Source organism: Sarcophilus harrisii, chromosome 1 (genome assembly GCF_902635505.1).
Source record: "Sarcophilus harrisii chromosome 1, mSarHar1.11, whole genome shotgun sequence".
Lineage (NCBI taxonomy): Eukaryota > Metazoa > Chordata > Mammalia > Dasyuromorphia > Dasyuridae > Sarcophilus > Sarcophilus harrisii.
Genome location: NC_045426.1, coordinates 49,344,940 through 49,360,110, shown reverse-complemented (window position 1 = coordinate 49,360,110; position 15,171 = coordinate 49,344,940). Strand labels below are relative to the sequence as shown.

At 36.5% G+C, this 15,171-nt stretch overlaps 1 long non-coding RNA gene across 1 annotated transcript in view; it reads right to left on the bottom strand.

Annotated features, from left to right (window-relative positions):
- Nucleotides 1-259: 259 nt before the first annotated feature.
- The window catches only part of LOC116421763, a 36,211-nt gene continuing 21,299 nt past the window's right edge, over nt 260-15,171 (bottom strand). The window contains exon 3 of the long non-coding RNA XR_004232277.1: nt 260-645. This is a non-coding gene — a long non-coding RNA (uncharacterized LOC116421763). The remainder of the gene's footprint in view (nt 646-15,171) is intronic.

The window sequence follows — 15,171 nt, the reverse complement described above, 5'->3', positions numbered from 1 at the left end:
CTTCTCCCTCACCTTTTCTCCTTTCTATATTTTCCATTTCCATTAATGACACCACCATTCATGTCATTTGATTTGAAAATGTTCTATTTATTAAAAAAAATCCCAGAATATAAAAAGAAATTTAGAAAAGGAAAACAAAACAAACAGAGCAGAACATTGTCATGTGCCCAGCAGAGTATCAGAGAGGATTCAAAATATATAACAATAAATTTTCAGTTCAAGAAAGGATATATAATAGTAGAAGAAATTATATTCATGAATGTCCATCCTTTTCAGTCATTTTAAATTTTTCCTTCCTCCTTTCCATCAATTGAAACTAGAGCCATCCTAACTAGGCGTTAAACATTGCCTGACTTCCAAGTAAGTGTGTATAATAAATCTCTCATGCTTACCTCATAAAAATACAAAACATTAGATAACACATCACATTTATAATGAAAAAAAATAATTTCTGAAAACATAGCTTCAAAGAAGAGGTGTGAGAAGATATCTCCTTCTACTTCTTTGCAGAGATGGGAGATCCACAGGTGTCAACAAAACATTTATTTTCAGATTTTTCAGATGTGTTGATTGGTATTGCTATTTGTTTTTTATCTTCTTCCTATTTTCTTTTATCAATATTCTTATATGGGTTAGCTCTTGGCTCTGGAAGGAGAACACAGAGGGAAATTTAAACAATTAAAAAAACAATGTACTTTTTAAAGTACAGTTTCTGAGAAGAGTTAACAGGTGGGAGAATAGAGTTTTAAAATAATGATAATCAAATGATCTCATCATAGAGTTACAACTGAAAGGGAACTTTAAGGCCATCTAATTTAATCCTGCCTCACTATATGTTTGAAGAAACTTAGGGACCAGACAGGCTGAATGATTTGCTCAAAATGATAGGTAGGATTTGAACTGAAGTCCCCAGACTGTTTGAATTCTCCCTAATGATTCCCTCTAATGGTATTAACTCTATTAGCAAGATCTCAAAGGGATTATGTTAGGAAAGAGGTTTCCTTAGATTTAAAAAAATAGCCTCTGGCTTAAAAAGGCTTTGAAAAGTGAGCAAATCTCATCTTGTTCAGATGAACAGCAGGAAAACTAATTTTTACTCCAATAACTAATAGTTGTGAATGGGATAAAGGAAGTCCTATTAGTTCTGTGTCATCTCTCTAATTTGATGCCCACTCCTTTACCAGGTCCTCTACTTATTCTACTTCAGGCCTCTGCGACCTCTCGGCTGGACTCTTTCTTTGCCCAGTTTCCACACATTGGGGTTCTTCCTGACTCCAGTCTGTTAGTTCCCTTTTGAATCCATCCAGAGCAGAGCAGCAACATCCATCTTATGTCACCCTTCTGTTAAAATAATCTTTAGTGATTCCTCATTGCCATTAACAACCCCTCTGTTCCTGCTGATTTACAAGCTGACATTCAAGATTTCTGACTGTCCCACCTAGCTAGTCCCATTCCGTCCCATACTACTGCCTTCCAAGCACCCAGTACCAACTTCCATTGGATCCCTTTAAATTATTGTTTTCTCATCTTGGTGCTTTTGTTGCCCTCTTTTGTAAAAATACTTTCCATGGACAGCATTGAAAGGGAACAAGGATGCTGCATCCAGACAACTTGGTGACAAGAGAATTGGGTCAGTTCTCAGTTTGCAGATATCATTTCCATGAAATTTTACTTTCATGGGAAGACTCAGCTTGCCAAATATTTTCAATTACATTTTATCAATATAATTACAATCATTCATTTGCTGATCAGCAAATATTTCTCTCTCTTTTTTTAATTTAATAGCCTTTTATTTACAGGATATATGCATGGGTAACTTTACAGCATTAACAATTGCCAAACCTCTTGTTCCAATTTTTCACCTCTTACCCCCCCACCCCCTCCCCTAGATGGCAGGATGACCAGTAGATGTTAAATATATTAAAATATAAATTAGATACACAATAAGTATACATGACCAAAACGTTATTTTGATCAGCAAATATTTCTCAGTGGCATTTAATGTACAAGGGACTTCTTAGGTCTCTTCCTATTCTAGCAGTCTATCAGTCAATGGATGTTCCCTTTGTTCATCAGATTTTGGCAAAGGGAAGAAAAGTGAATTGCTGCAGAATGTAATATCTTTGCAGTCATCTCTTACCCTGATGAGTTAGCTCCTCATCCTGAAGTTGCTGTAGCAACAGAGCAAAGAAGACTCTTCATTAGAGAGCTTCCCTAAGCTTTAACCCTATTATTCAATCAGGCTTGGAAGACTGTGGCAGTGAACAATTCTGTCTCTGGGCAGGAGCAAGATTTTTAAATTTGATAGAGTATATGATTAACTAAATCCAGTAAGTCTTTATGATAAGTAGAATATAATATTTAGAAGCTAGCATTTTGTATTTTTCCAGCATAAACCAAGAGGTCAGAATTCTTTCCTTCCTAGTTGAAGTTGAGAAAGTGTGGTCCAGAGGAAAAAGAGTTGTATTTAGAATCAGAAGGCTAGATTAAAATTTTGGATTCCTGTGATCTTGGGCAAGAGACTACCTTGATAGCCTTCTCAACTGTAAAATGAAGGAATTGGATTTAATGACCTCTGATTATTCTCTTTCTAAATCTATGGTCCTGGGGTCCTACTCAGCAGTAGCCCCTTAGCCATCAGTATTACATGAGGGTCACCCATTAACACTAGAAAAAGGGAAAAACTAGAAGATATATAGGCCCAGTCAGCTTTCTCCGCCCCACCTCCCATGCTCCTTCTTTTAAATCCTCCCATATCTTCAGTGTTCCACCAGCTGGCCAATGGGAAAGATTTGGGAAAGCTAATCTACTCTAAGGTACAGATATGTAATAGTAGCTTAATGTGATATTTGAATTCCTAAAGAGGTTGCCTCCTCTTCTTAAAGGAAGTGGGGGCTTAGCTTAATCATACATGTTTGAAAAAGCTTTTAAAAAGCACTTAAATTAAGGTAGCTAGGTGGTAGGGTGGATAGAGCACTAGCCCTGAAGTTAGGAAGACCCAAGTTCAAATCTAGCCTCAGACACTTAAGACTTTCTAGCCGTGACACCCTGGGCAAGTCACTTAACCCCAATTACTTCAGGGGAGAAAGAGCACTTAAATTATTCTAGTATTATTTCTTGTTTTTATATCACTTCCACTCCTTAATATATGTGTGTGTGTGTGTGTGTGTGTGTGTATACATATAGAGACAGAGCACGAGAGTGTGCTATATATGGTACCGCTATGTGACAGACAGTGTTAAATGCTTTACAAATATTGTATTGATATATATTCGAGTCCTTTTTCTACTATTTGCTACTTAGGTGATCCTCAACAAGCCATTTCATCTCACTGAGCCTCAATTTATTTATTTGTAAGGTAGAGTAAGTCATTCTTGTAACAATCTTGGAGAGCTATGGTGAGGATCAGTAATAAGAGCTAACATGTATATTGAATATTAAAGTATCAAAGAAATATATACATATTTATATATAATATATAATATAACATATTATATGTAGATTCTATAATATATTTTATATACAGATTTGTTGGAATCTTTACAAACTATTAAGTCATTAGAGTTGATAGAGACAACAATTATCTAATTTATCATGGTTCAGTATGATTGATCTGATCCTACAAGGAGATGTTATGGGCCAGAACTTGAAACAAGGTACTAAGTACAACTGATAGAAACAATGCTTGTGTTCACACCTTTAGAGAGCTCATATAAGCAAGAAGTATTTAAGTACTCATTGGAGTTTACATGTTTGGGAGATTTCAGAGTTTAGTATGAGATATCCGAATTCACACCTCCCTTGAAGCTCTCAGGGCCAGAGAGCACCCTGGGAGGAAACCCGTAATCCCACTCTCTCAGAGGAGATCATATATAAGAAGCAGACAGAGGCCCAGTCAAGTTAGTTCAGTTGAAAAGGTTCAGAGAGGAGGAGCGTCAGTTGGAAGATTGCCACAAGTCGGAGTTGAGGCCGAGGCAGAAGCAAAGGGGTAGCAACAAGAGCTCTTGGAACCAAGCAGTTAACCTAACAGATTCTATTATATACATATGCTATAATATATATTATATAATATATTACATATATATTTTATAATATATTATATACATACTCGATAGAGTATATATATGTATATATCGAGTTCTATTCATTTTATATAGAATTCTTTCATATTCTATAATATACCCAAATTCTATCATATATATTCTATAATAGATTATATAATACTCTATCATTTTATATTTTCTATAATTCATTACATATGCATTCTATCATTATATACATATATTATGATATATATTATTATATCCATATAACATATAATATACATATTCTATAATATATTACTTACATATTCTATCATTGTATACATATACTGTACTGTATATATTATATATGTGTTCTATGAACTATAACATATCATTATGTATACATGTTATAATATAATATTCTATGATATATTATACACATTTTCTATCATTATATACATATACTATAATATATTATATATATATTCTATCACAACAACCCTATGGGGTTGGTATCACAGGTATTATATTTTATCAGCTACTTTATAGATGAAAAAGTTGAAGTTCAGAAAATTAAATGCTTGACCCATGGTCACACAGTCTTTCCTATTATAAGTCCAGAAGGTTCTCATCGTTGACACTCATATAAGCTTACCAAACAAAATTTATTTACTTATCTCATTTATGAGTCAAAATAACCCCATGCCTGAGATGCTATAGGGGGACCTAAGAGCTGGTGGAGGAAGCAGAGACATTGCTTTACAGAGATCATCAATTTCCTCCTGTCCCACCCTTTGCCTGCCAATAATCTGCTCCAAACCAGGCTGCTTATACTTAACCTCAACCCCACCTCCTCCCTGTACTACCTAGGAAACTACTAGGTTCTTCCAGGGAAGCTTTTGCCTCATGTTGACCAGAATCAATCAGTTACCTTATTTTGCAGTTATCATTAGACTGTTAAGTTCTTGAAGATAATGGACTATTTTATTTAACTGAATTTGAACACTCCAGTGCTTAGCTCATTGCTTGACATAGAATTATCTCTTTCTCCCTCTTCTTCTTCCTCCCCCATTCCCTTTTTCTCTCCCTCCCTCCTTCTCTCTCTCCTCTCCCTCTCTCTGTCTGTCTCTTCATCTCTCTCTCTCCTTCTTTCTCTCTCTTTGTCTCTGTGTCTGTCTGTCTCTGACTCTCTGTCTCTATCTGTCTGTCTGTCTGTCTCTGTCTCTCTCTCCCTCCGTCCGTCCCTCCCTCCCCAGCTCCCTCTCCTGTCCAATCCTCTTCCTACTCTTCCTTCTCTCCTTCTCTTTCTCCTCCTCTTCTTCTGCCTCCTCTTCCTCTTCTTCTTCCTCCTTCTTTGTCTCTTTCCTTCCTTTCCTCTATCCCTTTCCCCCTTCTATCCTCCCTCTTCTTCCCCTTCCCTTTGCTCTACTGCCACCATCATCCTACAATGAGGTCTCCAAAATGTACAAATGAATGACTCTGAACTTCACTAGGCACATACATGGTCCTTTGAAGGCTGCTATCCCTACAATTCCTTGACATTCCTAGAAAGAACTATTTTTATCTTGTTGGCTTCTTTAGTCCAACCCACTTTAAGTCACTTCTGAGCATAGACTCTTGAGGAATCTTAAGGTTGTTATAAGGGATAACAGGTTACAGAACCCAAGGATTTTGTTTTCAGTGCAGATTAATTTTATTTCAAATCATGTTTTGTTGTTTTGCTTTCCCTGGGTGTGATATCATAAGTAAATGAGACAATCAGATAAAAAACCAATTTGAATCCCTATTGTGTAGGCAGCACTGTGGCAGGATAGAGAAGCTCTAAAATTTGTGGAGCTTACAGGAAAGATATAACTACAGGAAGTATGGTATAAGAAACTCAAATTCAAATTCAGTAAACAATTATTAAATAGCTTGTCTGTGTAAGGCTTCGATGGTACAGAAAGAAGACCAAAAATTCCCTGCTGTCAAGGACCTTACATTCTCCTGGGAAATGTAAAACTTAACACAGATAATGAATTATTTTTTTTTTAAATCTTCAATAAGCATTTATTAAATGTTTATTATATGACAGACCTTGTTCTAAGCACTGAGAATACAAAAAAACCCCAGAAACCCCAAACAAACAGCACAACAATTTGATTTAGTTTATATAGATGTATATATATATATAAAATCTATATAAACTAAATCAAATCTCTCTATATTATTAGGCAAAATATATTTTCCTATTAGTCACATTGTAAAAGAAAATAGAGACCATACAAAAGTTAAAAAAATATGCTCCAATCTATATTCAGAAAATCTATCCTTTCTCTGGATGTAGATAGCATTTTCATCATAAATCCTTTAGAATTGTTTAGGATCAGTGTGTTAATCAGAAGAGCTAAGTCATTTACAGTTGATCATTATTTCAATATTGCTGTTATTGTGTATAATGTTATACCAGTTTTGCTCATTTCACTGCTTCAATTCTTATGTTTCCCCAGATTTATCTAAAACTGTCCTTTCTTATAGCTCAATAGTATTCCATCAGAATCACATGTCACAACTTATTCAGCCATTCCCCAGTTGATGACAGAGGAACTTCATGCTCCCCTAATGTACATTGTTTAACCATTTTCACTTTATCTTGGTATACCCTGTGAGATATTAGTCTATATCTAGTTTATATCAAATAGCTTTCCAGTTTTCCCATAAATTTTTGTCAAATGATGAATTGTTTTCCTCAAATCTTGGATCTTTTGGTTTATTAAATACTAGCTTACTATGGCTATTTACTACTATATATTGTGTACTGATACTATGTATCAATTCCACTGACCTACCACTCTATTTCTTAGCCAATGCCACATTATTTCAATTATTTATACTTTGTAATACAGTTTGAGATCTGGGACTGCTAGACCTTGACAATTTTTTAATTGATTCCCTTGATATTCTTGACTTTTTGTTCTTCCAGATGAATTTTGTTGTTAGTTTTTCTAGTTCTCCGAAACATTTTTGGTAGTTTGATTGGTATGATACTCAAGTAAATTAATTTTATTTTTTCTGTTTGATGTTTCAATTTTTTCTTTTAAGATTTATTGTTTACTTTTAACATTATTTTAAAATTTTGAATTTTAAATTCTCACTGAGTTCTTCAAACCACAGAGAAGGTAAGCAATTGATATCAACCATACATGTGAAATTATGTGAATATATTTTCATATTAACCATAATTCAAAAAAGGTAAGGGAGAAAATTATACTTCATTTTATACTCAAAGTTTATCTGTTCTTTTCTTGGAGTTGCATAGTTTATTTTTAAAAATTTATTTTTATAATTACAGCTCTTTATTTTCAAAATATATACATGAATGATTTTGACATCCACCCCTCCAAAACTCTGTGTTCTAATTTTTCCCTCCCTTCCCCTTTTTCCCCCAGTCAGAAAGTGATCATTCAATATATGTTAAACATGTGCAATTCCTCTATACATATTTCTTTTTTTAATCATATAAATGCTTGTTTTAGTCCATAAATTGTGGATAAAATAAATGTTTAAAACCTCTATACATATTTCCACAAATAACAGCTAATGAATTGTAAAATAATAAGGAAGGAGTGAGCACAAACTGATGGGATCAAGAAAGGCTTCTTACAGAAGGTAGCACATGGGTGGACCTTGAAGGAAGATAAGGATTCTGAAAGATAGAGATGAGAAATGAGTATATTCAAGAAATATGGGAGTGGGATGGGGAGATCCCAGAATCCTGAGTTCAGGAAATAGTCAACAGTCCAGTCTGACTGAAACAGAATGAATAAAGATGAGTAATATGAAACAAATCTGGTAAATATGTGGAAGGTTTAAATTCTCAGCAGTTGGTATTGATTCCTGGAGGCAGTAAAGAGCTATTGAAAAATTTTGAGTCAAGGAGTGATGGGAAGTTCATTCTGTGTGGAGGATGGAATAGAGAGGGCGAAGGACAGAAAGCAGGGAGACCAATTAGGAGGTTATTACAACAGTCCAAGAAAATGGAACTGTTGATCTAGGGATGGAAGCTAGGGAGGGTAGGGAGGAAGAGGTGAATGTGACAGATTTTACTGAGGCTGAGGCAGCATGGCAGCTGGATGCCTGGGTCAGAAGGGCCTCTATTCAAATCCTAACTCTGCTATATTAGCTGGGTGACCCTGGACAAGTCATGAGACACTCTTTTTAGCTTCCTCATCTATAAAATGAGCAAATCCCTGAGATCTCATCCAGCTTGAAATCTGCAACTGATTGGACATGGGGGATTTTGGAATGGGAAGAACTGGGAATGAACCAAGAATGACTCAGATTCTGAATCTAGGGGACTGAAAGAATGCTGGTGATCTCAATAGAAATAAGGGGATTTGGGTAAGGGGCAAATTCAGAGAGGAAGATCATGAGTTTTGTTTTGGACATGTTGGGTTTGAGATGCCCACTTGATGTCTATCTGGAAATATGCAGCAGGTGACTGATAAGATGGGAATGGAATTTAGGAAAGAAATGAGAGTTTGCTCTGTCAGTCTGGGAGCCATCTGCAGAGAGATGACAATTGTATCTCTAGGATCTGACTAACTTTCCTACCAAAGGAGAGAGTTTTGGGAAAGCAAAGTGGCTAAGATAGGATCTTAGAGGCACCCACCCAAAAGGGGATTGGATATAGAAGGTGACTGAGACTGAGAAGGGGGGAGGTATTAACTAGTTGAACTCCCTCCTTTTATGGAGCTAGGAGCAAACAGAAGAAAATAGTGCCCTGACAGTCAAGGTCGAGAATAGTCAGGGGCTGGATTGTGCCAGAAGTTGTCCAGAGGTTTAGGAATAGAGGGGTCATCTCACCAGCATACAGCTCAATGGGTGGTGGAGATATTAAGTGCGAGGTCAGAAAAAGAAACTACTATAGATTAGAGTTGTCGGGGAGGTAATGGGAATTCAAGCCAAATCTCAAAAATGGGTTGGACCTGGCTGGTCAGAGAAGGGAGCTTATATATCTTCAGATAATAGGCCACACATCTAGTCTAAGACAAATTAAATAACATTACAACAAAATAAAATTTAGTTTTTTAAGAAAAAAAAACCATTGTTTTTATTTTTTATCATAGTTATTTCTGCATATATTCCCACCTCACCCCAACCTTCTTCACTCTCAACTCCCAAGAGCAATCCTTGGTAATAAATGATAGTAAAACAAATCTAGCCAACACAGCGACCCGCATCTAACAGTTTACACAACACAGCATCCACTGTCTTTCTTCTCTTAAATTCAAGAAATCTTCAAAAAACAGAAGGAGTTCTAACCCTCAGGTGATGAACTGATGGAACAAAGTTCAAACCACCATGTTCCACGGCAGAAAAAATGTTCACAGCCCTCTTGCTTTGTCTTTGTCATCATTTTTGGAGAGATAATATCTTAAAACCCAGATTTCCTCTGAATGGATGCCTATCAGTTAGAGAATGGCTGAATAAGTTATGGTATATGAATGTTATGGAATATTATTGTTCTGTAAGAAATGACCAGCAGGATGATTTCAGAGAGATCTGGAGACTTACATGAACTGATGCTGAGTGAAATAAGCAGGACCAGGACATCATTATACATGGCAACAACAAGATTATATGATGATCAATTCATGGATGTGGCTCTCTTCAACAATGAGATGATTCAGTCCAGTTCCAGTGATCTTGTGATGAAGAGAGCATTAACACCCAGAAAGAGGACTGTGGGAAATGAGTGTGCTTTACAACATAGCATTTTCACTCTTTTTGTTGTTGTTTGCTTGCATTTTATTTTCTTTCTCATATTTTTCTTTTTGACCTGATTTTTCTTGTGCAGTGTGATATTTGCGGAAATATGTATAGAAGAATTACACATGTTTAACATATATTAGATCACTTGACATCTGTGGGAGAAGGGAGGAGAAAAATTAGAACACAGAACTTTGTAGGGATGAATATTGAAAATTATCTGTGGTATATATTTTGAAAATAAAAAGCTTTAATTAAAAAAAAAGAAAAGGAATTTCCAAGAAATGATGGAAGCTAGAGAGCACAATCTTGATAATCTCCTGGGGGAAATAAAAAGAAACAACTCCTAAAGAAGCAACAATTAGGAAGAAGTTATCACCTATCTTAGGCTTACAAGGAACCTTTTTCATTTTAAGCTTGTGTCTCACTTGAGTTCCATAATAGCTTAGCTTAATTGGTTTATATTCACTCACAAACCCTTCTAATGTATCCTTATGTGCTGTAGGCAGGGTGGATTCTGGAGATGTTTGAGTGGGGAGAAGATAAAATCTATAGTAAAAGTATTTTTTAAGCTGGAAAGCACATTTGGAAGTGCTACATCATCATTATTAACCGCAATACTGTTATTTCTTTACCAAATTAAGGTAAATAAAATTCAACAAACATTTCTTATATATCTACATGTGCAAGATGTTGGGTATGTAAGGATACAAACAAATACAAATCAATTTTGTTTTCAGAAAGCTAGCATTTTACTGAAGGGACCATAATTATACACAAAAAAATCATTATAAAAGTGATTTGAGGCTGGGGATTGTACTAAGAACTAGGAAGATTAGGGAAAGGCTTATCTAAGAAGTAGCATCTGAGAGAAATACTTAAAAGAAGACAAGGATTCAAAGAAGTAGAGATAAGAATACAGTCCAAACCCAAGTTAAGAGGAGGTTGGTTTAGGGATCAAGATGATGAGTTCTTCCAATATTTGGATCTTCATCTGAAGGGCACTCTCCTGGTAATATCCATGTACTCTGATTCCTTGCTGAAAGTCCACAGGGAGATTTTTGATTCTTCTCAGTGACTGGACTGGGACTTCCTGGATCCCCTCTTAGGGATCTAGAATGAAGATCTCCAATATGTTCTAGAAGAGCAGGCTCCTCCCTCCCCCCCTTATCTCCCTCAGAATTCTAGGCAGGATTATAATAAAACAGATCTTTGTTTTGAGATGGGATGAATAGTGGAACACCACTCATTGCTATCTTTTCATCCTACTTAGAGCAAGGATGACTTATAGCAAAAACAAATGGCCTGGAATTGAGATGGGGTGTAGATTTTTGGAAACTGCATGTTCCCAGATGAGCCTCTCCATGAGATAGTAGTTCAGGTAGTGTGAGCATGAGTAGCAAGTATCTTGGGTGACACTTGGGGGGCTATATTAGCAACAGTACCCTCACCCAGTTTGTTCTACTTTGGACAATTATATGGAGAGCACACTGCCCCTTTATATTAATCAATTAATTGATCAATCTATTATACTTGTGTAGTATATAATGTGCCCACCAGATGTCTCTACACACAAGCCAAGAATCTATTGGTTTTATCAATCCAGGTGCTGATGGAGGTCTCTCCAAAGGCAGCAGTATCCTCCCAAATCACCAGTTTTCTAAGTCTGTAAACTCTTATCCTGTCATAGTTCTACAGGGCTGCAAGTAATGGTAGATTCAATATTAATCTGGTATAGGTGAAGAAAATTTCACCTTAAATTATTGGATAATAATAAGAAAATCTCCAAAGCTTGCCTTCTCCCCTAGAAATGTCCTGGGGGTCATGGTGTGGTGATAATACCTCACTCTTTCTTTGGGTCTGGCTTGTTCTCTCAAGGCATTTTTCACATAGGCAGATCTGAATTCCTTGAGATAAACCCATCAGTACCTGGTTTACACTCCCTCAGGATCCTAAAGGTAATTCTGCAGAGGGGAAATGCACTTCTCCCACTCACCAGCCTAGTTCCTGGGCCATCATCCAAAATGATCTCCATTTCTAAAACTATTATTTCTAAATATTAATATGCCACTCACAAGGTAACACACCCACACAGTGAGATTAGGAATAAAGGAAAAGAATCTACATGTTCTAAAATGTTCATAGCAACTCTTTTATGGTGGCAAAGAACTGGAAATTGCAGGGCTGCCCATCACTTGGAGAATGGCTGAACAAGTTGTGGTAAATGATTGTGGCAAAATATAGTGATTTGCCCAACTAGGAAAACTCACTCAGAGTCTTCATAGTTGGCCGAATCACTTAAACTCTTTCAGCCTTAGTTTCTTCATCTGTAAAATGGGGCTAATAATACCAGCTGCCTCATAAAATTGCTATGAGGATTAAATGAAATAAGATACAGCTCTGTGCCTTTAAAAGGGCTCCATAAAAGTTCTAGTTACTGTTATTATAGCAGATGGTGTTCCTGTCAGGAAAGGATCAGCATAGCCATGGGGCTGATCTAATCACCAGAAGGTTGGCAGGACTGTGATTTTTTTTTCAATAACAACTCTAGAAGACTTAATCACAGAAGGGTTTCAATCAATTCCCTTCTCTACATGGAAAAAGAATTTTTAGATAGTAGTACTCAATGAAAGGATAATTGTTTAAAGGAATAATCAGATTCAGTGATCAGAATCTTTCTTTTCTCCCTCCTCTTTTTCCCTCTCCTCTCCTCTCCCTTTTCTTCTCCCCTCTCCTCTTTCCATCTCTCTGTCTCTGTCTCTGTCTGTCTGTCTCTCCCCCTTCCTACCTCCACTCCATCCCTCTTTTTGCCTAATTGGAAGGATTTAAAATTCAGTGTAACAAGGTTTTGCAAGGATGAATGTTGAAAACTCTCTTTGCATGTATTTTGAAAAATAAAGTGCTGTTATTATATTTTTTAAAAATCTGTATCTAGAAAACAAAAAATGAATGTTGAAAACTATATATGTAATTGAAAAAAAAAGAAATACTATTAAGTAGAAAAAAAGTTCAGTGTATTCATCAGACATCTAGCTCAGATATCAATTTCTTGGGATTTTGATTGAATCATCCAAGACTTCTCCATAGGGGATGAGTTCTATCTACATCTTGGGTGGATGCCAATCTACGAAGATGATGGATAAATCTGAGAATTGGACTTAGAGGATTTGGTTTTGAATCCTGGTTCTACTGTTTACTGCAGTAAATACTGGTTTTGCCACTTAAATTCTTTGGACTCCACTTTTTTATATTAACATAAGACTGGACAAAATGGCACCTGAGATCCCTTTTAGCTCCACATCTATAATCTTAGGACCCTAATTTCTGAAAAAAAAAAATCCTACAACCTTCTTGTGAGGGAATTTTATCATTCTTCCCCTTTCACCAATAAGGAAATTAAGTCAGAGAGCTCATCTGAGTTTTGGAAGATCAAAGAGATACAGCTATTGACAGGGCAAGGACTGGTACCCAGCTGTCCTAGTTCTGGTGCCCCTCAGATGCTACTTAGTATAGTTTATTCCCCCTAAAGGTTGTGACTGTTCCTTTTTGCCTTTCCCCTGTCCAGCCTATGGCTTTGATATTAGTGAACACCTCTCTCATTTTTGTGACTAATTCTGATTCATTTTCTTTTCCTACCTCAAGCAACAATTCATATAGTGTCTACGATCCTGTTTACAAATATCCAATAATAATAACTGACATGTAGCCCCTTAAGGTTTCAAGGATTCCTTATAGATTCCTTTTCCAGTGAGGATAAGGTTGGTGGTTTGTGTCTTTGCAACATGCTAGAGCCTGAAGAGTCTTGGGGTAGGAATCAGAAGATTCCAGCTCTAGTCCAAATTCTGCCACTTTCTAGCTGGAGATCTCAGTCGTGTCTTTTAATTTTTTGTGGCCTCTTTCCTTATCTCTAAAATGGGAGTGCAGGTAATAAAGTAGAATGCCTTCTATCCCTACCTCACAAGATTATTGTCAGGAAAAACTGAGATAAATGTCCATAAATTCATTTTATACTTTAAATGAGTATTTTAAAAGACTCTTTAAGATACAACCAGTTCACCACTTAAAAGATATTTGACTTCATCCACATGTGCACTCCCTTCTCTTACCAGATTCTGACTTCGTCCTTTCTTAGAAGACATACTTTTATTAATTTCCAAGTCTGGAAAAAATTCAGCCAGGGACCAGTCTTCTACTGATGAACTATCTGACAGTTTAGCTAGCCTAAGAGGATGTTCATAAAATCTGTCCCTGGACAAATACTTGAAGCCAGGCTAGCTTGAATTTCTGCTGCCCTGGTCTAGCTTTTATAGCTTTCAAGAACTCTGTGCCACCATGAGGCATCTGAGAATGACATCACAGAAGGAGCAATGTTGCTTCTGCTGCTGCTGTTGCTTTTTAAAATTTTATTTATTTTATTCTGAGCTTAAGAACTAAAATACACATTTCCATACTCTAGTAGAATAGAAAAAAGATAATTGTATATGAACCTGCAAATAAATTATGTACATATTGTTATTCCTTTTAAATTCATAATAAAGTTATCATGTAACTTTCTTCCCCCCCCCTTTTTTTCTTCCTTCCTTTCTCTGTAACCTTTCTGTTTTTTATTCTCTTCTCCTCTTCCTGAAAATTTGAGGGAACTTCCGTGATTCTTTGACTAGATATTGGGGTAAGCCCAGGATGGTGATGGGAAGCCTGCCAGCTCATTAGCATGGAAGAATAAGTTGCAGCCCATCAATGCATTCATCACAGTGCCAAATAGCTGTTGGTCCAGCATTAGAAGCACAAATACAAACCATCCACTGCTGAAGGATTTTTCCTTAATTTAGGAATAGCTTTCAGCCAGCATTACCTCTGTTTCCTGAGTTCAAGCCAGATCATTGTGCTGGAAATAATCTGTATTAGTCTTATTGGAGTGGCTAGGTTGCCATAGTTACTGTTTGGTTTCTGTGCACCTAAAATTTCAAGTATTTATCAGGCAAAGAAGGTTTGCTGCTTTTTCCTCTCTTGGGAACATTCAGTTAGAAGGAAAGAAACCTTTATCTTCATTTTGGTTGGGAGAGTCAAATCTCAGGGTCAGATAATCAGAGTCAACTGCTAACTGTGGATGGACTCCGTGAGAGACTGGCCCAGGATTTTAAAAATGGAATTGGTGATTCCTCCTAAAGACCATAGATTCTTGCATGGTGATGGCAAGTGCTAGCGTCTGGGAGCAGCCTAGGGGTAGTGGATTATTATGGGATTAGCAAATTGAGATTGGAGAAGTAGGTTTCCCAGGTGGGCCCACCCTAATAAAAAAGGGTAACTGAGTCACCCTATTTAGACAGCAGAGACAGAAGACAGACAGAGATGTGAAAACGACATTGTCAAGATCAAAGGCATGGGGGTAAAATAG